The following is a 5,319-nucleotide window of genomic DNA, read 5'->3' on the forward strand; positions in this document are numbered from 1 at the left end:
TTCTTTGAGGTGTTTCTGGAACCAAAATCGGGTTACTGGGTGGTTAAAGTCATCTGTAAATAGGGGAGAAAGGGGATTAGGGTCTTGGGAAATCCTGAACTGCAGGAATGCTAGCAGTGTTTGAAAATGGTGGGTGGGGGATGGGAGGTCGAATATGTATATTGGGTGACCTTTGCGAATTTGATCTGTTTTGCTCTGTTTGACAAAGAAGGAAATGGTTTCTTTATCCAGCAGAGTCAGATCGGAGATGGTGGGGTGGATGATGGGATTGAATTTGGATGTGGTTGTGATTTCTGAACATCTGAGGAAGCCAAAAAAGGCTAGGGTGAACATAGCATCGAGGGTGCGCGCTGTATTGATGGATTGGTAACCTTTACGTAGTGTGTGGATGCATTTGGTGAGAATGTTAAGAGTGATGGGTAGTCTGGAATCGGGGGGGTGTGGGTGGGTTTTCTGGATGCCTTTAATAAGGAGAGATGTTTGTGAGTATGTATGGCGTCGGAGGGAGATCCGTGAATTAGTTTATGGAAGAATTGAATCCCGCTTAAGTAACTTCTGATTGAGCTGGATTGTAAGTTTTTTGAAATGTGAAGGTGGGATATGAAGGAGGTAATGGAGAGGAGGGAAAAGTCTAGAAAGGGTGCTTTGTATACTGTATGGAAGTGTTTTAAATGAATTCCATGCTGTGAGGTATGATTGGAGGGTTCTAGGGGCTATTGCTTGTAGGATGAGAGATATGGAAATATGCCGGAGGTTATGTAGAGGGTGATCTATGGCAAGATCGTTTCTGAATAGGGAGGGACAGGTGTTGGATGGGGGTCCGCTCCTGGAGCCAATAGTTGAAATTTCTGAAAAGAGAACGAGAGAGAGAGTCAGCAATTTGATTTTTACATCCTGGTACATGTTTAGCAATCATGATAAATTGTTTATTAGCTGATGTCCATGCTAGACGTCTTAATAGAGGCGTGAGAGGTGGGGAATGGGAGCGCCCTTTATTTACGCACTGTACAGTGGCTTCATTGTCGCAATGTATAAGGATGCAAGAGGCGGACCAATGGTTGTCCCCATAGGATTGCTGCGACAACTATGGAATATAGTTCGAAAAGAGCTGATGAGTGTTGATTTTGAGGGATATTGAGCATTTGAGATGGCCATGTGGAGGCGAACCAATGCTTTTGATAAAACCCCCAAAACCGACTGAGGGGGCAGCGTCTGTGAATAAGCTAATGTCGACTGGGGATGTGATTAGGTCGCTATAGAAAAGGAACAGCCGTTCCACTGCTTAAGGAAGGAAATCCATAAGCTGAGTTCTTCGCGACTGGATTCATTGAGGAGAATAGATTCTTCTAGGCTGTGAACAGAAGCTGCGAGCTGGAGGAGGTGGGAAATGAATGGGCGCCCCTGAGGGATAATTCGCATCGCGAAGTTTAAGTGCCCAAGGATGGATAGGAGTTCGCGCTTGGTGCATACTTGTTTCTCTAAGAAGATAAGAGAAAGAGATATGATGCGGTCAATTTTCTCTTTGGGGAGAGAAGCTTCGAATTTATTGGAGTTTAGATTTATACCCAGAAATTCAATGGAAGTGCTGGGTCCGGAAGTTTTTCCTCTGCGAGAGGGATACCGAGATCAGCGAAAACCTTTTGGGTGATCGCTAGGTGTTTAGCTGGCGGTGAAGACAGGGGGGAAATGATGAGGAAGTCGTCTAAGAGATGAATCAGATACGGAACACCATAATTATTGGATAGTATCCAACATAGTGCTTCTGAAAGCGTATCGAAAATTTTGGGGCTACTCCTGCAGCCGAAGGTAAGTCGGACTGCAAAGTAAAATTTTGATCGCCATCGGATGCCGAATAGGTGCCAGAAATCTGGGTGAATGGGCATGATTTTGAATGCGGAAGTGATATCGACTTTGGCGAGCCATGCGTTACGTCCTGCTATTTTGATGAGGGAGATAGCTTGGTCTATGTCGTGGTAGTGAAGCGAAAATTCATCTGGCTGGATGGTGCTGTTAATACTGGGAAAGGTGGAGTTATGCGGGGAAGAGAGGTCAATAATAAGGCATTTTTTATCTGAGAATTTTCGAGTAGCAATGCCTATTGGGCTGATGCGTGAAACACTAAATGGAGGAGCGGAAAATGGACCGATCATAAATTTGTTTTCGATTTCTTTTTTAATCAGCAAATCGACAGTTTCTGGTTCTGTGTTTGCTGATTGTAGGATGGGACAGAATAAATTATAGGAAGGAATTGCTGAAACGCCAGGGTGGAATCCGTGGGTTAGACCTGAAATGAGAAAATCAGAAAAGTTAGTATCAGGGTGAGAATGCAATTCATAAGCCAGGTGAGGAACATTGATTGGAGTCGATAGGTAGTTTTTTGATCTTTTATTTTGTGATTTCCAGACCGGGCAGACGACTTTGGCGTGAGCACCGCCACAATAGGAGCAAATGTGAAGGTATTTGCAGGGGTTTTTGTGGCACCTACCAATGTTAAAGTTTTGGCAGGTGTCACGGTTGGGGGGGGGGGGGGGGGGGGGGGGGGGAAGACGAGGAGAGAAGAGAGGGAATATTGTGATTGGGGGGGCGAGGAATGTAACTGGAAGATTTGGCTGCTGTTTGAGTGGTAGAGATGATGAAGGGACAGGAAGTAGTGGGGTGTAGGTTAGAACGGCAGACCGCGCAGGACAGATTGCGGCAGCCTAGGAAGACTCGGTTGTGGAGGTCAGTGTCCTGAGCCCCCCAATAAGGACATTGATTCCACTGGGTCACTCTAATGGCGCATTTGGCAGAAAAGAGTTTGTGATAGGTATAAAATGTGTTCCCCCATACGAGAGCGCGAGCTCGGCGATAATGGCCATGTAGTCATTTAGCTCGCGTCTTCTATGGGGGAAAACGGAACAGATGATGTCTGTATAACGAGAGAAGGCTATATTGAATTCGGCTAATGATAGAATGCGTGAATGGGAGCTATGGGGGCTGTTTGAGTGTGAGAGAAATTTCACCGCAATCTATCTGGCGTTCTGCCGTGGGGGGTGTGATAGGTGATAAAAGAGTAATGAGGTCAATGTCGGCACCTGAGAGGATCTGATTTCTTGCTGCATGGGAGACTTGGGGTGGTTCCATTGCCAGAGCGTTATTTGGTGGAGGAAGGGGCGTGGCTGAAGAAAGAGTGAATGGGGGCGTGAAGTAGAAACTGGTGCGGGGGTAGGAACTTGCTTAGTGGGGTATTTGTTTGTAAGTATGGGGGGGAGTGATGAAGGGGGAAAGCAGGAAGGAAGAGTAGGATGGGAGAAAGTAGGTTGAATGAGGATGGGGCATGAGGCGGAGGATTGGGGGGGAAGGAAAAAGATTGAGGTTGGGGAAGAGCTGGAGGGATAGTGTTAGAAGGGAGAAAGTTGATGCCTGAAGTAGAGGGGAGATTAGGGCTATTTGAAGAACTGGAGGGGGGGGCTGGAGGCCAAGAAATAGAGGTAGGATAGGTTTGAGGATCGGATTGGGAATTGTAGTTTATCTGGCTGTAGTCCTGGTTGGTGTTGTGTGACGTCATATGTTGTGCTTGTGGTTCCTGGGGGCGTGGTCTGGCTGGAGTGCGGCGTGGTGCGTGTTTTGTTTTGTCCTTTCTTTTCCCTTGCGGTGGATATGGAGTGGGGCGATCGCTGGATTGTCTATTGTTTCTTCCTGTTGGTGATGTGATGGAGGGATGAGAGTCCGATGTGGCGTTTGAATAGAGTTTCAGGAGTTCCGGTTTATTGAGTGATCGAGGGGCGTGGATGCCGAGGTCTGAAAGAAGTTTTCGGAGTTCGTTGACTGTGATTCTTTTCGTCGGGAGAATACAGGAGGAGGCTGATGCATATGAAGAGGTGGGTGATCTTATTTGTTGTCTGTGTGCTGAGGGAGAAGTTGATCTGGTTTGATGTATGCGTGCTGAAGTTGCGCGAGTCATTCTCCGGCCTCTGGTAGAGGCCTCGGGCTCAAGTGCGAGGTCTCGCGGGGTTGGGTGAGGGTGGAGCGCCGCTGGCGTCTCGGGTAGAGCGGGGTGTTCCTGGGAGATGTTTTCCTGGTTATTGTTGTCGTTGATGTTGTTGTCGAAGTTCTTGTTTCCATTGTTTTCCATGATGGTTGTTGATGGTTCGTTAATTGTATTTGTAGTTGGAATTGTAGGTTTTGTTGTTTGGTTGTTTGCTTAGTCTGCAGCTTGTAGCGAGGCGGACTGAGCAGCTTCAAGACGAAGATAACTGGAGTGAAAAAACTCTGGTTAATTATAACGCTTCCGTAATTATCTGATGGGTCACATTACGGAGCTAATGAGGAGCCAGCCGTGTTGATCATAAGCACGTGATCCTCTCGAAATGAGTTTATAAATAAACCACACTTCGCCGCGGTGTGTATTGTAATAAGACATTTTAAAGACCCGAATGTCTCACCGGTCTAAAGTGTAGTTTCACAATAACTTTACTGTAAGCAAATCTGACCGATGCGTAATACAATTTGTCATATCTGACACTGACAATATCGTTGTTTTCACCGGTTATATGTACGCATCTTAAAAGGGGCACGTATGAATCACCAACTGATTGGTAGTCGATGATGTCGGAGTAGACATATAATGTGTAGAAACCTCCATTGATGTCAGCTTGATTGGGAGCATATGTGGTAACGGTCTTAGTAAAATTAGCTTTTTCATGGTAGGCTGAATGACCTAGTCCCTCTCCCGGTTTCACTCCTAATATGGCACCTAGTTTCTTATAGAAACCAATAGATACGCTAGGTTTTGCCACCAAATGAATTTTATTTTTTAATTTATCGTAAAACAATAGCCCTGATGGTTTGATAACCTCATTTATAATTTTGATCACGGTTGGTATATCCTTGTAGTACCCTCCGGGTATTCGAATCTGCCTCTAAACAAAGAAACCAGGTAGATCTTTAAGTACTTTTGTTTCTAGTGTTTTTCTCTCTTCATTATCAGGGTCGGGGTACGTGTCTAGGTTGAACATACCATCATCATCAGTGATGTTATACCAGCTTCTAGGATATTCAATTTCAGTGAGACCCACTACCCAATCACCTTTCAGGTGTATATTTTTAGACAAATTAGTCGTATAACTAGATATACGATTTTCAGGATATACAGATAAAGAAGCGTTACACGGGAGCGTAACGTAGAAACCGTTGTTATCCATAGCTAGATTGTACAATAATAAATAGCATGGAAAAAGAAATGGGTAATTTAAGGTTTTTGCAAATCCATCAGAGCTTTTTTTGTCTATATAACTATTAAATTTCGAGGGCCATCCTAACCATTTCACTAAAACAAGT

At 45.1% G+C, this 5,319-nt stretch overlaps 1 pseudogene; it reads right to left on the reverse strand.

The window, feature by feature from the left end:
* Nucleotides 1-770: 770 nt before the first annotated feature.
* On the reverse strand, nucleotides 771-4,114 carry LOC130243802 (uncharacterized; annotated as a pseudogene).
* Between the last annotated feature and the right edge of the window lie 1,205 nt (nucleotides 4,115-5,319).

The sequence above is a fragment of the Danio aesculapii genome, chromosome 16, assembly GCF_903798145.1.
Source record: "Danio aesculapii chromosome 16, fDanAes4.1, whole genome shotgun sequence".
Lineage (NCBI taxonomy): Eukaryota > Metazoa > Chordata > Actinopteri > Cypriniformes > Danionidae > Danio > Danio aesculapii.